The sequence below is a fragment of the Bactrocera latifrons genome, unplaced genomic scaffold, assembly GCF_001853355.1.
Source record: "Bactrocera latifrons isolate USDA-ARS-PBARC rearing strain unplaced genomic scaffold, ASM185335v1 scaffold_703, whole genome shotgun sequence".
Lineage (NCBI taxonomy): Eukaryota > Metazoa > Arthropoda > Insecta > Diptera > Tephritidae > Bactrocera > Bactrocera latifrons.
In genome coordinates, this window is record NW_017537383.1 from 35,763 (window position 1) to 58,672 (window position 22,910).

At 38.6% G+C, this 22,910-nt stretch overlaps 1 protein-coding gene across 7 annotated transcripts in view; it reads left to right on the plus strand.

Annotated features, from left to right (window-relative positions):
- LOC108975966 (cullin-3) overlaps positions 1-22,910 on the plus strand; it is a 36,989-nt gene that overhangs the window by 8,938 nt on the left and 5,141 nt on the right. Inside the window, exon 10 of one of the 7 annotated variants that reach the window (XR_001993907.1) lies at positions 73-370. The exons of the other annotated variants lie outside the window; for them this stretch is intronic. The gene's annotated coding sequence lies outside the window, so the exon portion shown is untranslated. The remainder of the gene's footprint in view (positions 1-72; positions 371-22,910) is intronic. 7 annotated transcript variants of the gene reach the window in all.

Consider the following 22,910-nt stretch of genomic DNA (forward strand, 5'->3'; position numbering starts at 1 on the left):
TGATTGCGTTTTATTTTATTCACATTAATTTATCAGAAAATTGAAATTAAATACTTTGCTTTTATAAACTAGTTCGAAAAAAAGGACGATAGTGCCTAAGTGGAAAGAAATCGGTGTCGACGAGAGACAAATTATTATTAAATTCTGGCAGGAAGGAAAATCAAATCGGCAAATTGGCAAATAAATATGTAAACATGCCGAATGAGTTTTGGAACAATGCGCTTTTCTCCGATGTGTATTTGGGATAAAAGGACGTAAATAAGTGTGGCATAAGCCAAGTGAAGCATACAACAAATGCAATCTTTATCCAACTTTGAAACATTGAGGTGGTGGTATGATGCTATGAGGATGCATGTATGGTTATTAAAAGGTAAAAAAGTTTAAATTTTACTTTGTAACGCCTGTTAACTGCTTGTAGATTTTTGATCGCTTGCATTGTTACGTCAAAACGTTATYTCGTTCGTCTGTTTTTCAAACACGTGCAAAGAGTTTCGGCACCATCAAACTACGTTTAATACTGTATAACAATAGTAAAGACTTCATTGAGTAGATTACTTAGTTTAGGAAATTTTTTGAAATAAACGTTTTCAAATTGGCTGCTTCTAGACTTATGACCCTGACTGCATATAAAAGATATTTATAACTCAAGAACGGTTGAACCGATATAGCTTAGAACCAGAGGACAGACATAGGATTCAATACAATACATAAATACCAAAATTATATATGAAATATTTATGAAAAATGTTATTACTTCAAAAAAAAAAAAAAAAAGAAAGATGTAAGTAAAAAAAAAAAAATAACAACACAGCTAAGGTGAAAGAACAATCATTTTCGTGTGCATGCATACTTAGTATATGGGTTATACTGTTGGTAAGATATTTTTAATGTCACAACAAAAATGGCATTGACATCGTCAAGGCATCGTGGCTAATTTGCTAAATTATGGGCGAAGGCCAGCAAACCAAATGCGACATCTAATATAAAAAATAGCGGATTAACTGCAGTGTTGATAAAAACGTCGATTATAATCGGCACTCACTTTGCACAGCGCTTTCACCTCTTTAGTGCTCATTTTGTCTCTTCATCATTGTATATGCAATGATATTTATGCTCTGTACGAGGAAAATCAACCTTTGGAAAGTGGGGAACCATCTATGCATCAGTCACAGTTAAGCGTGACCCATCCACTAGCAATGTCATAAAATATTATAAATGTGAATTTAAGTTTGTTTTTTACGCTGTTACGCTTTCACACTGAAACCACTTTTCCGATTGCCATAAAACTTTGGACACGTATTCCTAATGGATGGATGGAATAACTAAGAAAATAATTATTTTTAGATATATCAATTTGTAAACTTAATTTAAAAATAGAAACAAAATTATTTTCGATGATATGATTATTTGTCGAAAAATTTATAAATTTAGCAAAACAAAAAATACATCGAAAGCGATTTTGGTTGTTAACACCACCATCACAAAGATGATCATCGTGGTATAGTATACGTGTATTTAGTTAATTACAATAATATCGGGGTCGATAAAGTATTTTCGTATTTTGTCAATAGATGTCGTTGCAGCCGTATATCTCCAGTGCTACCAATAACATTGTATCATACCATATAGTGTGGGAAAGGTGAAATGTTAAGCTTCATTAGAAAAAAAAAAAATCGGCGAAGTTGACAAAAAGTTATAGCTGTTCAAATTGAGTGAAAATAATGAAGAAATTCGCTATATGTATTTTGACATATTTCTATAAAAAAAGGAAGAACGCTACGCAAGCCACCAATGAAATTTGTTTTAATTGTTCTTATGTAGTAATGTCTGTAGCGGAAAAATAGCTAAAAGTGGTCGACCAAAATGGTACATATTTGTTTATTTATTTATTATTATAAATATAAAAAAAGTTAAAGTTTGATTAGAAATACGAACGGCCTTTTTAAACTACCCAATATTTGTTATTTATTTAATTGTTCCAATTCAAGTGGAATTAGTTATTATAATTTTTTTGAATTTTGAATACATAATTTAAATTTACAACTGTGATTTTTACTTGTTCTAAATTTTGTGAAAATGGCAATTGTGCGCGTATATACTGCAAAGTTTTTGTAAACTTATATACATACGTAGAAAAAATTGGTGGAAATAGAACGCTTACTGATTATAATCGACAACGATCGGTGAACCGGAAAGCCGAAAAAGAGCGGTTAATCGAGTAGTTGACGATTTACGACTGCCCGGATTAATGAATAATACCCCATCCTACCCATTATTCATTGATTTATTGACATATTATATTTAAATATACAAAAATGGTGACTAATAATAATTAAAATAAGACTAATATAACATATGTTATCTGTTCAATTATAACAATGATAAATACATTTGAAGTAAAAGTTAATAATAAACCAAAGCTTACAAGGTTACTATTCTACTTAGAAGTATATACAGTCTTGAAATAGCAATATAAAAACAAAAAATATTAATTCAGTCTCTTTAAGGCACTTAAACTTAGATCTAAATATAAAAGTTAAGAATTATTTAAAGATTTTTTTTAGCTCTAAAATTGCAAGTTTTTTTAAGACTTCTTCTTGCGGGTTTAATTTTTCCCTATTCAGCTGTAGCATTACCTCTGTTGCGTTTTTATGCAGTTCATACTGTTTCTTTTGGTATTCCACTTTTTCTTTAGCACATGCGATTATGTCCAAATAAAAATGTATTTCCACAAAAAACACWGAACAACTTTATGAACCTTCATCCACTTTGCCGCTGGTCTAGTCCCTCCCATTTTGTTGCCACCTGAACTTTGGTGCATATCCCTCTTGCAAATTGTGGATTTTCTTCCATTAAAGCTACCAGTTTCCAATTTCTGTTTAGTGCTCACGACCTTCGACCTGCATAAAATTAACAAAAATAGTACCTATAAATTAATTATTCGTTACCATAAAGCAATAAATAAACGCAAAAAACCTACATTTTCACAAATTTCCATTCACTACGCTACGCTGATGATAGGTAAATTCTGTTCGACAACGATTTCGATGCTCAACGAAAATTTCGACAGGGTTGCATAGCTCATAATACGAATTTGACATTCGATTTTCGATAGCCAGCGAATAGCGAAGATCGAATGCAACTCATAATAGGGGCCTTTATGTCCACTTCAGTAAGATGTAGAAGTTTAATTAGCCTCAATATGTTAAATTAACGATTTGAAGCAACTCAATATCGATTGCTAAATGTATATATATACAGCAAAATCTACTATATACCTAAATATCAGATTGTGCAATTCTTCCAAATGCACTGCCGTTTWGGCTTTATGTCAACTTCAGTAAGATGTAGAAGGTTAATTAACTTAAATATGTTAAATTGACGATTTGAAGCAACTCAATATACAYATTACTAAATGTGAGTATACACACATTACTAAATGTATATATACAATGTGTATATACAACAATATCGACTTTATAATAAAATAAAAGTTTTGGAATGATGTTAGGGGAGGTTCAGTATCATTTTAAAGAATTTTTTTTGCAACATTTACAATTTTCTTAAGTGACAATCTGCAATATTGGTCTATTAAGTTTTATAAATTAATTTTTTTTATCATAATAACGCCGAGATATTTAACTTTTCATTCCAACTAACTGTGAAATAGTAGTAGTAATATGCTTTGCGTTTTCTATAAAAAAAAATGGCACAACAAGTGCTTTGAGGACATCAAGATGGGYTTTCAAAGTAAGGGTTTAGGTACTACTAATGAAAACTGAGAAACTACATTGTTTTGAAAGATTTTAATTATTTCCATCGGAAAAGTAAACTGATTCAATTTGTAAAGGAGGCCATGACTGAGTCAAACGCAGCCTAGATCTCCATTAATACCATGCCAATAAATTAGTTTTTTTGTGAAATTGCTATGGCATTTCTTATTATAACTAGAGGATGAACAGTGTTATGCAAGCCAAACTGTTGGGTCGAAACATTTTTGTTGAAATTGAATTTTTTCTTTAACAACTTTTTCTGGTGTTTTATTAATCGGTGGGAGTAAACTTATGGGACGCTAACTAAGAACAAGGGTCTTTTGATTTTTTATTTTTTTGGTTTATAATGTCCATTGTGTCATTTTCAAAGGAGGGGTTTGATCTGATTGTTTTTACTMTCAATATTTGTTTGAAATTGGCTAAGTCATTACGGTTATAATTCGATGAATTAAATTATTGAAATTGGAATATAAACTGTATTTTTGTGTGGGTAAATACACATTATTTTATATCGCTTCTTTATTGATGTAGACATAGCCGAGTTAGCAACAGCGCACCAGTCGTTTCTTCTTTTCGCTACGTGGCGCCTATTGGATCTTCCAAGCGAAGCCAGGCCCTTCTCCCCCTGGTCCTTCCAACGGGTGGAGGTCTTCCTCTTCCTCTGCTTTCCCCCGCGGGTGCTGCAACGTAGCCGCTGTCTTTTAATTCGCTGAACTATGTCAATGTCGTCATATATCTCATACAGCTTATTGTTCCTTCGAATGCGATATTCGCCGTGGCCAACGCGCAAAGAATCATAAATCTTTCGCCGAACTTTCTCACGAAAACTCGCAACGTCAACTCATCGAGAGAAAACTTTGGTGGTTGGTTCCCAAATATGCGAAATTATCTACAACTTCAAAGTTATGACTGTCAACAATGACTGTTTGTTTGATGACAGAAGATATTTCRTCTTGCCTTCGTTTTCTTTTTATAAAAGATTGTACCTCCTCGATTAAGTTCTGCAGCTCGAATTATTTTCTCCAGYAGCAGGTTGAAGAAGTCGCACGATAGGGAGTCGCCTTGTCTGAAACCTCGTTTGGTATCGAAGGACTCGGAGAAGTCCTTCCCGATCCTAACGGAGCTTTTGGTGTTGCTCAATGCCGGTTTACACAGCCGTATTCGTTTTGTGGGGATACCAAATTCATACATTTCTGCATAGAGGCACCTCTTTTTCGCGCTGTCGAAAGCAGCTTTGAAATCGATGAAGGGGTRGTGTGTGTCGATTCTCCTTTCACGGGTGCTTTCCAAAATTTGGCGAATGGTGAATATCTGGTCGGTTGTTGATTTTCCAGGTCTGAAGCCACACTGATAAGGCCCAATCAGTTTGTTGACGGTGTGCTTTAATTTTTCACACAATACGCTCGATAGAACCTTATACGCAATGGCTTATTCCACGGTAGTTGGCGCAGATTGTGGGATCTTCGTTTTTGTCAATTGGGCAGAGCACACTTAAATTCCAATCATTGGGCATGCTTTCGTCCGACCATATTTTGCAAAGAAGCTGATGTATGCTCCTTATCAGTTCTTTGCCGCCATATTTGAATAGCTCGGTCGGTAATCCATCTGCTCCCGCTGCCTTGTTGTTCTTCAGACGGGTAATTACTATTCGAACTTCTTCATGGTCGGGCATTGGAACGCCTGCTCCATAGTTATCGCCTTATCCTGGCGTTGTGCGTTCACTGCCATTCAGCAGGCCGGAGAACAGTTTCCTCCATAAATTAAGTATGCTCTGGACATCGGTCACAAAATCACCTTTGGGGGTTCTACAAGAGTTGGGCCTTGAAACCTTCAGTTAGCCACCGCATATTTTCGTAGAATATTCGAGCATTACCTCTGTCGACCAGCTTATAAAGCTCTTCATACTCACACATTTGGGCCTCTTTCTTTTTCTGTCTGCAAATGCGTCCCGCTTCCCTCTGAGCTCTCGGTATCTATGCCATCCCGCAAGTATTGTGGTCGATCGTAACGTTGCGAGGTAGGCAGCCTGATTACTTATACCGAGAGCACTCGTCTCTCAGAGAGCAGGGTGCAAGTCGAGTAGAAAATCGTGCGGCTATCTGTTGTGATTGCAGCTTCTCGACGTCGAACCTTCCTTGTGTTTGTTGACGTGCGTTTTTTGCTGCTCAGGGGCGGGTTCGAATCTTGGCTGCAACAAGATAGTGGTCCGAGTCGATGTTAGGACCTAGGAGCGCACGCACATCTAAACCACTGGAGACGTGTCTTCCGTCTATGATCGATCTGGTTGGTGATTTTTCGATCCGGAGACAACCGGGTAGCTTGATGAATCTTCTTAAGCTGGAATCTAGTACTACAGATAACCATATTTCGTTCTCCGGCGAAGTCAATCAGTCTCAACCCATTTGGGCATGTTTCGTCGTGGAGGCTGAATTTACCGACCGTTGTRCCAAAGATGCCTTCTTTGCCCACCCTGGCGTGAAAGTCGCCAAGCACGACGYGGCACCTTCCTAATTAAGGAACGGAACATTCCAGGTGCATGCCCTTAAATCATTGTCCTACATCGTTTGCTATGGTCGTCATCAAAAGGGGGGTCACTCATCCCTTTCATTGGGGGTGTTTTTTTTTACGTGGCGAGTCCCAAATCCAGTGCACAACCCTATGTATGGGATGTTTYGCCTTCTCACTTTAGCTTGCCTTTAAACGGATGTTCTTAGGGTACGCAGAGGRTACTTGTTCAAAGATCGGAAGTCGGGAGCTGCTGGAGCCATATGTAAAAGAATCATTTCTGGCCACTCCCAAGTGAATGGCGATCAGAGAACTTTCCTCACTTGCGTGAACTTCTACACATGACTCCATCCTTCTAGTATAATATATAATATTATATTCATAACTTTATTCATAATTTCAGCGTGTTATTCTTTCTCAATAAAGCCATAATCATTAAAACTAAAAAACAATATTATTAACTGTCTAATAACTCACATGGTTGTTTATTCGCAGGTAACATTACCGTGGTTTAGTATTAATACCCTATAATGGTTATAAAGGGACATAAATAGTATAAGGTTTAATTTTTCTTATATTTTTTAAATAATACCGTCATCAAAATAATCATAATTAAAAAAATTTTATATCGATATAATACGTTTAACACGTTTTTATAAAGTTTTCCCCCTTCAATAAATTTTTCGCTAACAGTCGGTTATCTTGGATGCTAAAAGAATTCCACAGTTCTCTACGACCTCTTCTGAAGTGTGAATTGTAACGTGTTTTTGGTTTTAATTTCGCTACCATGTTCTTGACTTTCCTGTCAAAATCAAAAGTTTTGAAAAGTGATTCCAACAACAGCCCCATTTACATTTAAGATTTTTTTTCAAAAAGTTGCTTTAAGAAAATAGTTTTATTCACCTAACGGTTGTTTGTAAGGCTAAAAACAAATTGAGTTAGATTTAGGATAGACATACAATGTACAGTAAAAAAGCAAGTTGTCAAAGTGAAATATGAATCAGCGAAATTAATAAAATTTTCAAAAATTTGTAAAAAAATTTTCAAACAAAAATTTTTTTTTTCAAATTTTCAAACAAAATTTTTTTTTTTATTGAGACGATATTTCAAAGTATTTAATTAAACTCATTATAAAACAAAAACTAAGTTCATTGGTTTTATAAAAGGAAAACACACACATTTAGTTAATTGCATGTAGAAAAAATAAGTTATCAAATTGTTTAATATTCACAATGTCCAWAATTTCGTCTTGCTAGTGATCTAATCGTTGTTGCATGAAGTTGAGAAGCTTCAAACACTGATTTTGAAGAATATTATTCCAAATGTTATAGATACAGTCCTTCAAATCAACCAGTTTGTGACCCTCGGGGGTGGCGTACTCCTTTAAAGTATTTAAATAAACTTCCAGGACTACAATATTGCCACGGCCATTCTCAGATAAACATCGCCAACTTATTAAGCCCTTTTTCAACGACTTAACAGTGAGTAAAGTGCACTTGTATGATAGTTCTTGTTCGGGTGAGCGTCAAACGTAAACCATACCGTGGGAATAACGAAGTCTAATCATCGTTTCATCAGTTCAGGTCACTTTATGCCAAACATTTTTAGGTTTCAATATGTGCTTTTAATATGATATTGATATCATCGGCCTCAACACCCGCGCAGTCAGTTCTGCTTTCTCCAGACTGGACAAGGAGGCGAAGCAAATGGGGCTGGCAGTGAACGAGGTCAAGACGAAATATCTCCTGTCATCAAACAAACAGTCGTCGCCCTCGGAACTTGTCTCTCACGCCACTGTTGACAACGTCCGGTGCGTTTAACGTGGGTACCTGCTGACCCACGGCACTCAAAAGCACAGCGGATCAAATCAATGCGTTGATCAGCGCCCTGAGAATGCTAAGCATTTTCGGTACCAATTGGCAGTGTGGAATGGACACACTAACCACTAGGGTTGGGTTCAAGGCCCATCTAAAACCTCTGCCGTGCTTTGGGCCCGGCACCCGGTTGCAATGCAACTCCACATTCAACTGACAAAGTCAGTTCTTCCCGCATTTCGGTTTCAACCACAACCACCACGATACTCCCCGAGGGGTCAGTCCGCATGAGCAAGTTGGAGGGACCTCCAAGGGCTCCTGCTCCCCGTGGCACCAGAATTAAGTCTCCGATCAAACCTCGTAGACTACTATCAGTTCAGCTTCCGTACGGCTCTGGACTGGTGGCCAGGGGTTGCACCCCATACGTACGAGGTGTGTTCAAAAAGTATCACGAATTTTGAATTTTCGCGGGTTACGTATATTCGAATTTCAAATTTGTTTTGCGTTATGTTGGTACTCATGTCTCGCATTTATGCCGACAAGCTCGGCCATTTTGAATGTTCAAAGAACCTGTATCAAAGTTTGTGTGAAAAACGAAATTAAGTGCGCGGATGCATTCCTAATGTTGACTCTGGCATACGGAGAAGCTACCTTGGACCGAAGCAACGTTTATCGGTGGTACAAAATGTTCTCAGAAGGCCGAAGATGTGACAAAAATTRGCGTTTGCACCACGATAACGCCCCTGCTCACACATCGTTGCTTGTGCGCGACTTTTTGGCCAAAAACAACACACCAATGATGCCGCAGCCACCGTATTCCCCAGATCTGGCCCCCTGTGATTTTTTCTTGTTCCCTAAATTGAAGAGGAACATGAAAGGACGACGTTACGCTTCTCTTGACGAGATAAAGACGGCGAAGATTGGAAAAACCGTTGGCACAAGTGTATAATATCTCATAGGGATTACTTTYAAGGGGACAAAATAGATATTCATGAATAAACAAATAATTTTTGAAAAAACACAAAATTCGCGATACTTTTTGAACACACCTCGTACATCACATACACACACCAATCATGCAAATCCAACCCTACTTTTCAGCTRACCATCTTCGCCGCTTAAATAATTCACGCGCAAACAACCCTAACTGTTCGGTATTCCGACTAGTGGTGAGCACGCCACTAACATCTAATCGTCCATTAGTCCAGCTAATCCCCATACCACCCAGATCCCTAATGTGGGAGTACATCTGGCACTCCGCAATTAAATGCGACCAATTTTCTAATCCCGCCCCACAAAAAACCCGGATGTATCCGATAGGTGCCTCTGATGCAAAAATGCATTCAGAGGCCCATGCCCCGTAAGGAGGAAACCCAGACTCAGACAAAATCTGAAGTATGGGTTCTCCTCATACCCGTACCCGAATGTACTCGTACGTCACTCGGCCGTTAGGATTATTGTCCCAACGCTCTTGCCACCTACGCCTAACCCTATCATCTAGGAGCCTCTTGCTGCCTAGATATCTCTCCCTCTCCACATCATCGTCGGAAATCCAATCGTTCCGCAGCAATGACACACTCAAACCCCTTCTTAACCTGAATGCAACAGCACGCTGTATGACAATCAGGTCAAGAGGGGGTGCACCTAATAAAACCTGCATCGCATCCGTTGAGACGGTGCGACATAGAGGCAAACAAGCAAGTATCATACAACGCTGGATTGAGAGGAGTTTTTGAGACCCCCAGACAGTCGTGGCTGCCTCCCACCATACAGGGGCTCCATTTGTGGCACAGGCCACAAGCAAGCCACGATATGTGGTGCGGACAGCACGACGTCCAAGACCCCAATCGCTCCTCAAAATGCGGCGTATTTTGCCTACGGTTGTCTGCAGTCACTCCTTCACATACGTGGAGTAAAACACATCCTTTCACTCATGGTCAACCCCAGATATTTGACTCGCGTCACATGTCTGATGCTGACCCCATTCACATGGACAATTGGTGGACGAACAGGTGAAAATCTGCCCTTAAGCAGCATTGTCACCGTTTTTCCCCTCGATATGTCCACCCCCACACCTACACCCCAAGTATTCACGATCTCTAACAGATCTCCTCCCGCCCGTTCTAACTCAGACCGCGAGCGASCTTCGACCGTAAGAAGGTCGTCCACATACGCACAACACTTACAGAGTGACTCGAGGTGCCCAAGCAGAGTGTAAATCATAAGGTTCCAAATATATGGACCGCATATGGAACCCTGCGGGCAGCCACGAACCACTCCAATCCCACACTCCCATTCCTGCCGACAAGAGAGGCCTTTCTGCCCGAAAAATAACTCCGCCAAAGAGAAATTTCCTGACAGCCAAGCTCCTCCATTCGTTGCACCACTCGATCCCAGCTTAGGTAGTCAACATCCTGAACATAGAACCAAGCATCCTCTATACTGCGTCCTTTCCGAAACCCAAACTACCTATYCGACCATATACTCCGCGTTAGCTCCTGAAGTCGTTCCACCATGACTCTTTCCAGCACTTTTCTAAGTTCTGGAAGGAGACTGCTGCCCCGATAAGATCGAGGATCGCTCCTGATCTTAGGGGGGGACTTTAGGAGAGGAACAACCCTGGCACTTTTCCACTCGCGTGGAAAGTATCCCTCCCAAACGCACTTATTATAAATGACCTCCAGGTATTCCGGAATGAACTTCCACAAGATTTTACACATCTCTGCGTTCAAACCATCAAGACCTGGGGACTGTTTAGACCTAACCAGGTCAAAGGCGTACCCCAACTCCCCATCATCTAATGGAGGAACAGGCACCCCTTGTGCTTGAGGTACCTGCACCTCCGACCTAGGAAGGAACGCACCTAACAGAACCCCCGCACACTCTCTCCACGACGATAACAAAGTGTCACCGACGCGAAGAGAGGGGTCGTTCCTATTCTCACTCACAAAACTCCTCCACTCTTCCTCTTTAACTCTAACTAGCATCTCCTTATACTCCCTATCCGCACAACTAAATTCATACCTAAGCTGGGACAGAATATCAGAATTGGACCTTCGCCTCAATCGCCTGACAGTCCTCCTCTTCAAGGTTAGCTGACGCGTCCACCATTTAATTTTGCTAACTCTAGAACATTCATACCTATCAAAAACCCTATCATTCGCCCCCCCAACTACCTCATAGAGACGAGCAATTTGCTCGTCCGCGAACAACTCCTCAAAAACCCTARGTGGTATTCCCAAAACCACATCCCTAACGGAGAGTCCATATTGGTTCCAGTCAATACCAGAGGTTCGCCATAGCCGCAATGGACTCTCATAAGTCAAGGGAGAGGACTGAGGGGTAACCATAATTTGAATCAAATTATGATCACTCAATCCCTACTCTCCCTTAACCTCCCATCTAACACTGAAAGCCCTACTTGCTGCCTCATTCATAAGCGTCACGTCAATGTCGCTCACGCCCCCAGGCCCATCGCACGTATACCTTTCGCTCGGCTCATTCAAAATGTGGAGGCTATTAGCCACCACCCATTCGCTTAATGCCTTGCCTCGACTGTGGCTTTGGTATCCAGACGAATGCCGGGATACYTTACTAAACCACATCGAAGACGAGGCATTCACATCCAAATCATACTCGGCAAGTAGTAGTAGTAGCTTATCCGTGTAGCCCAGGTAGGGCTCTAGGGGCTCGCTAAATTTACAATAAATACTAGCGACAATCATCCTACCGAACTCCCCTTCTATAGCTACACATATACCCAGTTGTGAAGAATCCACAAYTAACACAATCYTAGCGTGGATTATTCACAACTATTGCGGCGTTAGCTCTAAGGTCTGTGAAGACCTTAAAACCCCCAGGAAGACCCCGAACCACACCATTAGTGGCGTAGGGTTCCTGGAGTAGAGCAATACCGCACCCACCCTCAACCATGCAACCCCCCAATTCACACATCACGGCATAGRAGCCCTGACAGTTAAGCTGGATGATCCCACCCATCAGTGTTTAGCAAGGGCGCGCTCAACAAGACCACAATATATAGGGTATATAGGGCAGACAGCTGACATCATAAGATGTCCAGATGGTCTAGACTCAATGTACCACATTGCCGCAACTGGCAGCTTTATGGCCTTCTTGACCGCACCTCCGGCAGACATCTTCTTTAGCCCTACATTCAGACCTCATATCAACCTGATCAAATCCCATAGGAACCACTTGATGTAGCACCTACCTGCCTCCAGGAGGGCGGACATCAACTTGTCCGTACCTTCAAGGACGACATTGGTGCTACCGTCAGAGAGAGAGTCCGACCTCTGGGAAGCCGAAGTAGCTCCTCCATKAATTCTTCATGGGGGATCTCCGTATGAACCCCCTGGACCACAACCCGACGACCCAACTTCCGGTTGACAGAGACGTCCAACCCCCCCTCCCCGAATTTCTTGTTATTCGCCACTCTCTCTCAAGGACAGAGGGAGTGCGGATAACCGCCCCACCCCACTTGATTGGTCGCACGTCGTGGACCCTGACACCAAGTGATGGACCCATCTCCGTGACCATTTTATTAATAACTTTCTTAGAGGAAGTTGCAGGCCCCTTACTCCTTACCACGACCGACCAGGTCTCCACAGGCTTCAACACCATCGGTACGATTGCTTCGAGCACAGCTGCTGGAGGTGTAGACATCGGTGCCGACGGCGCCGGCAGTGAGCTGCTCGGCGTCGGGGAGTGTCTCCCACAACTTCCYCTAARGGCATCAACTTGACCGCGAAGATGGGCATTCTCAGTAATGACCGTCATCAGGAGCGACTCGTATTTTGAGGCAAGCTCATTTAATTCCCCCCTTATCCTCTTAGCAACCGCAACATGGCTGACTGCCCCACCGCCCACAGCTTTAGCTCCCCGCGTTCCCTCATTTCTAGCACTCGAGACACGAGTACCCGCTTTCGTATCGCCCTCCTGGCCAACGCCTTTGACCACCATGCTGGCCGGGTGGGCTTTCATAGCGGCGGCCACGTTTCCACTACCGCTCCCTCTCTCGTTACGCGACGACCCCTTATGCGCATCCGCTTTCTCGGTGGTGGCGGCACCGAGTTGGCACTCCCGCCACAACTCCCGCTCCCTCCCTTAGTTGCGCCCTCTAGACGCGGCGACCCCAAACGTGCCTTACTACGCGGTGGAGATCTTACTGCTCCCGTCGTCTCTCCCTCGCCACCCGACGCACAGTGAATCGTTTAGTACAAGCTAGGGGGACAAAAATATTTTAGTATGAAATTTAATTCTTTTGGTCGTGGTGATTAATGATTTTATGTTTCATTGAATAAATTAATATATTTTTTTTTAGATTTACGAATAGAAAACAAAAAATTGTGTAAAAAATATATTTAATTATTTTTATAAATTTCAGAACCTACAATAACATTTACTTGAACGTATAAAATACGTACTAATATATGAATCCATTAGATTTCAACTAATGAAAAACGCGAGGATTTTTTACCAACAGACCTAATAATAACAATAACATAAAAATAACAATAACACACAATAACAAAATGTTTAATACTACTACATATATCATTACTGAGTGAGTTGATTACCGGGTCGGTTGTTATTAAAAGCATATGTAGTAAATCTATATTCGTGGCTATACGTGTCTGCTTTCTGGTGTGGCGTTTGCGAAATCTACGGCAGTCCTTATTACGGGCCTCTTGAGCTTCCTCCGAGAGTTGCCCGATTGGAAGAATACAAGTTCTAATTACCTCCGTACTATGTACCAGGATTTTGTGCACGGTGACTGGCATATAGTACCACGAATATAAATTAAGATAAAGGGTCCTGGTTTTTGAACAAAGATTTTCGAATTTATTGCAATTAATACCGTAGCGGGAGGATAACGTTCTCAATAAAATGCTAAAATTTTTAATTAGATTAATATCCAATCCGGTAATCTGCCCACTCAGTTCCGGATTCATAAAGAACCTGTGGGCCGTATTTCCATCATTAGAGTTCCCATACCCAGGTTTCGGTKTGTCTACTATAAGTCCCATCTGGTTTTTAAACTTTTGCCTTACTTCTTCCGAACGCTGTTTTACACAAGCCTTTTCTATATCGCTTTTAGCTTGCCACTTTTTTATGTCCAAACAAATGTGTAACATACATTCAAAGGAACGAATCCAGGCGTGCAAAGTAGACAAACCGAAACTGTAATGCTCTTTTTTAACTACTACGTCTTTTAAATCGCCATTCATCAGTTTGGGAGTAGCACCAGAGATGTAACATTTTTGTGAAGAAAGTGTACCAGTCAAAGCATTACATAATAGTAAAAGATTGTGTAAATTGTAAGTAAAAGATTATGTTTTACTGAAATTTGAGAACCGCGATTATCACAAAGTGTTGGAAGAAGTTGAGATACTTCTTCCAAAACCTTGTTAGTTTCTGATGTAGTAAAATCAATTGTTTCCTTTGMAAAAAWAAGSTTAATTGGGCGACAATAGAGTGTGGACGAAGGCCGCGGATTTTGCCATAAAATACTATGGCTGGCATCGTCACTCAATCTCAATGGAACAATAGCAAAAACAAACAGATACTCATCAGTAGCATCGCAGTTCTCAAATTTCTGTGTATAAGCGCTATGGCCAGAGCTTCCGTCACATCCCCATTTGCTGATTAGTGTGAATGACGACTTAGGAGATATATGTTCTTTGAAAACTTCACTTTGCGCTTCAATTAAACGTTCAGCGGTTTTATCCAAAATGGCTTGAAGTGTAATTTCAGCGCGCGTTTCTGTTACCAAAATATGCTCATCTGCAGGGTAACACAATTTTTTAGCCTTGCGTAAACTAAAATACGATGGAAAAACTTTATGTCCCGCCTTCAATGACCATTTTCGCGTCTGTTCATAAGAGTAACTTGTGCACTTRGAATCCACATAATAAGCTAATGCCCCATCACTTGTCAATTGCCTGCCTTCGCATGTAGTATTACCAGACTTCTTTTTTTCTGTAGATTTCAAACTTTCTCTAATCGAAGTAGCTATGGTTCTATTACTCTCCAAGCGATTTGTTACTTCAGCGGCTACGGTCAACTCGATGGCACTTCGCGATTCCAGTAAGTCTCCAACCCTTCGTTTTTTCGTTTTAAAAGACGACTCTTTAAATTTTTTTTTTGGTCTACCTTGATTTCGATTGCTTCCAGTTGATGAAGTAGGACAGGGATGTTCCATTTGTAGGTGAAATTGTAAATCTGCTCCTTCTAACCAACTGCGATTTTTGTTTAAAAAACGTTCAATCATCATATTTGCTTCAGTCCATTTTTTAGAAAATTTTGACGAAACACTCGAAATTTTTAACTTTATATTATAATTATATATTATTATATCTGTGTATCAGTCGTTACATCTTTTGCATTAAATTTTGTCAAAACATAATCCACTAACCGGGAATTTCGCTCTATTTTACATTTTCTCCATTCTTCAAATAACTCCATTTTTGAAATAGAGCAAACTCGATCTGGAAAAAAAATAATTAAAAATTATGGGMGAAACATGTGGTACTCGATCAAAGGTCATTGTATAGTTTAAGGTTGTCGTTATACAATATTCAAACATTAGCTTGGATATATGTGGATAAAAAAAGTTGCATACGTTAAAAACTTGAAAATAAAAAGAACACAAACATTTTTATATGAGTTTTTAAAACCCATTACAACGTATTAGCTGAACGCAAACCAAGTATTAGATTGCATAAACTATACATACATACATTCTAAATTAAAGTCCGTTTCATCAACAGTCGTATTTTCTTCTGCAAACCTTGTTAAATCACTATATATAGTGTACATATTGTTTAAATTGAAAATATAAAATTGATAACACCGTACGAGTTCGATTAAACTCGTTGTAGTTAACCGTATTAGAATATTTTACGAAATTCTTACTTAAAATTGWSACATATCAAGGGTTGTTATAATCAGAGTACTGTCAATTATTTGATTGTTTACATTGACTTTTGTCCGYCTACTATGTTCCAGGCGAATCACTGTGCGACGTGGAGTCATCCACGACTGTAGAAGCGGCGGAATCTCCGCTTCCAGCGAGGGTTTTTGTCCTCCTCTTCCGTCCAGGAGGCATCTCACTTCCCGACTCACCCTTCATTCGAACTGATCCGCTGGCGTACCACTAGCGTAAAAAGCTCTTGTGGTACGCAAAAAAAATTCTGGAGCAGCTGCTCTCCAGATGCGTGCGTCTGAAATCGCTGAAAAGTGCGACCCACGTGAAGGCCCGCTCAATAAAAGTGACCACCGAAGCGGTCGATTATAGTGTGCTCGCAGTGGCACAGCCCACAACCCCAACCACTGGTCGGATTAAGGCCACTCAATTGGCCGCCGGACGGACAATGTCCCCGTAACGGTCCGGCGTCGACTGATGTGGCGCTGAGCCGAATCGCACCGTGGGCTAAACGGTTCGCTTTTACGACAGTTGGTCCTCACAGGAGTCAGAGTCTCCAACGCTGGACAGCGTTTGGGCAATCCTGTCCAGACTCCCCTGACACGGAGCGAACTGAACGCCAGATGCTCAGCACTGGCAGGCAGTCCAGTTAGCAAGAGTGCCAACAACTCGGAGCTACWCTAGAACCTTGCGAAGCTTCCGCCAATAACAACAACTTAGATGACCACGTTGCCCGTATAATATAAAGTAATACTAAAATTACTCACAGCTATATGCAGTACACAAAAATGTGTACCCGTGCAAAACTCTCGCGGTCACTCACTCTCGCTACCCACGATCGCACTAACAATTACACAGCAAAGCCCGCCAGGCAATAACGGTGCCAGCTAAACTGCGTAAACAAACGACCGCACAAAAGGAAATCGCAAAAATGAAAATCACCAAAAAAAAAAACACTTGGAAAATATCGCAACGATGCGCACGCACGTCTATCCGCGTCGACAGTCAACTAACGAATGATTAGTTGCGTAAGCGGCTATAATCGCGTAGGGGGTGTCTACGCCAATTAAGAAGAAGAAGAAGAATATGTGCTCTTTATAAAATGCTTGTCGTTTTTTTTTTATTTGTCTAACGAATGATTAGTTGACTGTTGACAGTCATAATTGACATTGACATAGTTCAGCGAATTAAAAGAGGCTACGCTGGCTAGGTCATGTTGTTGGAATGGACTAAAACACTCCAGCTCTGAAAGTATTCGACGCTGTACCCGCCGGGGGAAGAAGAGGAAGAGGAAGACCTCCACTCCGTTGGAAGGACCAGGTGAAGAAGGACCTGGCTACGCTTGGAACATCTAATTGGCGCCACGTAGCGCCAAAGAAGAAACGACTGGCGCGCTGTTGTTAACTCGGCTATAATCGCATAAGCGGTGTCTACGCCAATTAAGAAGAAGAAGAACATGTGCTTTTTATAAAATGCTTGTAGTTTTTTTTTTATTTGCCTCATTTAGGTAGGGTAACTTTCTTGCAATGCGGCCGTGGATATTGGCTTGGCGCAATCTGTTACGTACAGTGCGCACTGAGTGTACTTCCTTGTCTTTTATAAGCTGGGCTGAGGGGATCCGAGCGAATTGAAAATATTCATACTTCGTTTATCAACTCTCTCCGTTGCAATTTTTAGGCGCCCTTGTCTCTTCTTCCTGATGACTCGATTTCCTTTGTTGTAGCCGGCAAAATCTTTCCAAATTGCGACCTGGGTTTATTACGTTTTTCAGCTATATAACGCCGCGTGTGACCATTTATGTAAACTAATTATGGCTGAACGCTCCTCATTCGTTGATTGTTTAAAAGTTACCATTYCCAGAATTTTTTTTAATTCACCGTAAAAAAATCGCCTCAATATTTTAAAAAATTTAATAAAAAAAAAAACGAAAAATTTACATACCAATTAAATTTCAAAATTAATAAAATAAAGAATTCTTGCACCTTTAATGCTTGTTTGTAGTTTATTTTCCAGTTTTAATATTTTAATATGAAAAATACTAATTATACTTGATACCTTTCTCCACGCTTTATCACTGAGTATTTCTACAGAATGCCACGCTAATTTCTTACAAGGACACGTCGCCACTAAAATCATTGATAACGGTACTTTCCAAACATGTACAAAAAAATGATATTCAATAAAGTTAAAAAATATAGAGTGTTCAAAACAGCGCTAGTTATTTTGATAACTTAATTTTTCTATCTATTCTATTATGTATCTGAAGATACATAAATGATCAGAAGTACGTGCATCCAAGAGAGTTTAATATTGCTGATGGCCGGAATCGGAACATTACCACGTTCACATAGTGCCGTTGACCGAAAACTTATGAAATGCTTAACTAAGCCCTAAATTAGAACACAACTCTGACACGGCCTAGGTCCAGGTTCGTAGCGCAATTCTGTAAGCGGTCTTTAGTCATTATTTGAGACATTTTGAATTTAATTCTCAATTTGTGACAAGTTACTATTTACAACAAAGTTTCTAGCCTTTAGTCACAAAATATTGTCTCAAATTTGCACCTGATAGCAAGCCACAAACGAAAAGAGAAGTCGTGTTTGCCATTTTAAATATACTGATATTTCACGTACAGAGATTAGCAAAGATAGATTTTCGTTTTTTTTATATTTTGTAAGTAAATCAAAAAAGAGAAAGTTAAAAATAAATCAATATCACATAAATATCGTAAATATTCTGAAACAAAGTGAACATATATTTTTATTTTTAATGCTAATTATGCGTTTTGACTATGTTATAGAAGATTTAATATGTGTTTTCGACATATTTATTTTCATTCAAGTTTTTATACATCTCTAAATCGAAATGTAACAGCCGATGATAACCGTTCGTTTTCAATTGAGAGATTTTCGTGACTGTCGCGTACTGAATTGCAAAATTGTCTCAAGTCACAAAAATTGTGTCTAATTTAAAATTTCAATTTTAGTGATTTGTGACTGAATCACAGTACAGAATTCCGGTATTAAGTCTATATCTCATAAACTGTATGTGATTTATCGACCAAACTTGCTAATTAGGAATTCCTCATATAGCGTGAAATCAGAAGATAACAACGTCCATGTCCCCTTCACCTGAAATCAAATTATTTCGTTTTTGCTTTTCCTTTTTTGCCTTGCTTTTCCCAAGTAATGCCGTGTGGATTTTTTGAAAATCAAATTTTTAACACTTTGAAGGAAAGCTCGTTTTTTATTTTTATTGTAAAAGAAAATTATAAGTACAATAAATAAAAAAAAGGGTTAACTTGTGAATTATGTTTAAAGATAGAGTTAAACATTTCAAAATAATCTGCAGTAATATGTGGTAGAAGTATAATATTTAAGGATGATGTTGAAATCGAAATTTTGCAAATTATGTGTATTTAAGGTGTACAATTTAACTTTCAGAAATTATGGAGGTTGGATTATAACCTTTAATACGTGGGTCAAACCACCTCAAGTGGTCCATGAAAATTTTGCAAAATCACCTATTTGAAATTTAGCAGTTCATTAARGAAGGGGATAAAACGCATAAGCGCTCGTAAGCTCTCGACATCTGTGCCGCAAGAAAAGCATTAGCACATTGCGCAACGATGATAAGGTTGCAAGAAGTGTAAATCAGGGGATTTCGGAAAAATACTATTGCAAAGTATTGTCGGTATGCAACGTCAAACAACATTGCAAAATTATGCGTTGTTTGATTTACAGAACACTCTCACTGCAAAGTTTACTTTCTTCGCGGTAAGCGGTTTTATATTTGCGATCGTATAAAGATAAAAATTATCAATATAAAATCAAATAGTATTACAGTACGAACTCGGTAATCGCAACTAATARAAATCTAGGTAGTTGTACTTATTGAGGTTGTTGCACCCAGCGRGGAAAAATATATAACAAGAAATACGACAAATGAAAATCGTTTTATGATATAGAACGCTTATTTTTTATTAAAAATTTTATTTTTAAAACATATCGGGTATTGTTATTAAGGGTTTTTATTATAGCCCTTCCGAAATATTATATAATGTCTTTTATTGGAATATCGTTTTCCTCAGCCCACGGAATGCATATCTTAAAAGACTGCATAGCAACTGATCATTTTATTTTAGGAAATGGAATAACATCCGCTTCGCTATCATCAGAATTTTATATTTTTACGGCTTCTTTATCCACTTCTCGATAAGCAACACTTTCGTGCATCCTTTCATTTGTGAACGAATCATTTGCTGCAAGTTCTTGGAGCATTGACGCAAGGATTGCGAGTTCATTTTCAATTTCTCTTTTTAGAATGCTGAGAGGAATATCGTCCTCTTCACTCCACTCAATATCTGGTTTCATTAACATATTTCAGCACTTGCGAATGGAGCTGCTGACACTTTTTCCCATGAAATTGCAAGAAGACAGATAGCATGTCTTAAGTTGAATTCCTTTACTTTTACTTCGAGATGAGTGGCTTTATTCCACATTAAATGCGCYAAAAGACTTTTTTGTAATAGACTTTTGTTAAGTTAATTACGTTTTGRTCCATTGGTTGGAGAATCGCGGTAGGATTAGGTGAAAGACACATAACGGTTAGCATTCCATCATCACTTTTCATCCCATTGTCTTGACACGAGGCTTATCCAAGACCAATAGGACTTTTTTGGGAAGTCCCTTGGATTCTAGAAATTCGTGTACCTATAGCAATCTAAAAAAAATACAAATAAATTAAAAAAGAAATTCAATAAATTCATCCAGTATTTTCTTTTATTTTTTCATGGAGCTTGCGAGCTTTTGCTTTGACGATACCGATGGATATTGGCACATTTTCAATCCTTTGTTTCAAAAACCATTTATAGAGAGCCTTTTCCATTCTTGGGTATTCACAAAATTTTAATGTTTGCCGTTTTCCTGACGCAGCTTCCGTATTTGTGACATATTTAAGTATACAAGCTTTTTACTTCTTTATTCTCCTCATTGTCGACGTCTGAACTTTATGATCAATATAAAGAGCTCTGGTCGGAACACCACTTCCTAGTTTATCCAAAATTTCAGTTTTTTCTTTAATTGTTAGTTTTATTAATGTTTTTGTGACCACCAAAGCAACGTGAGCAACGGTAAAATAACGATCAGTTTGTGAATACTTAACAAAAAAATGCAATAAGAAGAAAACGACAACAAAAAACTGAAGCAAAGCATATTTAGATGTAAAGTTGCAGTCATTGTGCACAATATTTTGAGTGGTTGCACTTATAAAGGTTACAATGCTATGTTTTATAGTGTTGCAAGAATCGAAGAGTTGCGTGTATCGAGGGTTGCGGTTACCAAGTTTATACTGTATTAATATATTTTCTGATATTTTTTGGCAAAATCTTTGAATTAATTTCCTAATTTAGTACAAATTAATAGGAAAGCTTATTAAACTGACTAAAATAGTATAACAACATGTTATAGAATGTTTTTAATATTAAAGAGATCTTAAAAGTTTGTCAATATCTAACTACATAACTATATGAACTAAGAAGTCTTTAAGATGTAATTTTAGGTGGGTGAGCATTTAAATTTGTTTAATTGAGAGAAAATGTTCAGTGTAGTTCCACGTTAGGCAAGGCAATTTTAATAAAAGAGAAAGCTAATTTAGGCAGTACTTGTCATCTCTATAGTGTGTTTTTCTACTTGTAGCAAATATAGAGATTGAGCATATCCTACTGAGTTATATAAATTTGGAGATTGAACAACTTGCAATTAAAAATAAGCAGTGTGTATTGAAATTTTTTCTTGAATTATCATGTTAAGTTTTTTTGTRTTTTCAATCCTATTTCTGAATAAAATATTCGCTAGCTTGAGTTATAGATAGCAAAAAACGGAAAATTTAAGTATTTCTTTTGACACAGGGTCGTACTACTTTCGCATAATTATAAGTGCTATCAGCACAGTTTTTGCCTTTGTTACATGCGTTTCTTCATTAGTTTTCAGGTTCCAAAGGATATTTCCCCAAAATTTAATTTTTATGCATCTTAATTTCCTAGACATGTATTATTTGATGTCCATCTCCTTCAGTAACTTGATTGTAATAACATTCTTGGTTTCATGACTATATTTATCTCTATGTACATATATAATTATGTATTTTAATTAACGAAATTGTGTACATACAAAATGGACAGTTGTGTTGTTTTGTGTACATGCCGGCCATTGTTACATCGCTATTTTTTCATGTAGCAGGCAGTCATGTCGTTGCTCTGTATTCGTTCTTTGATCTCATAGTACCTATCGGTTCCTGCCTCTCCTCTCTTACTTTGCGGAATACGATCAGATCGTACTCAGTAACTTTCTATCTCAGTTGTAGCTCTCACTAATTTAAAAATATTTCTAAATTTGCCGACAGTAGAGAGGAGTAGTGATGTCACAAATATGTTACATGTAAAATTATTTAACCCTTTCGCTACAAGTTTTTACTCAGGTGCAAAAAATCCAATTTTTTGATTGTTTACTATAGTTGGCCCTAACAACAACAATCAATGCTCGATTTGAAAAAAAAATTATCACAAATGTGTTTTTTGGACTGTATCCATATGGATACATACTTCGCTTATGGTAAAGAAAAATGCTTATTATATGCTCAAAAGTMAAAAAGGCTAGTGTGTTTTTGTAAGTTTTTATTTATTTCAGAAGTTATAAAACTTAAGATTCATTTATTACAATAAAAGCAAATACTGAGAAAGCTTACATACTTAAATTATTACAATATAAAAAGAGGGTAAAAGTTACAAGAATATTTTTTAAAATTAGTTCTAATGAAACTAATTGAACAGGTTCTGGAAAAGATTATATTGGAATTGATTGAAAAAACTTTTTT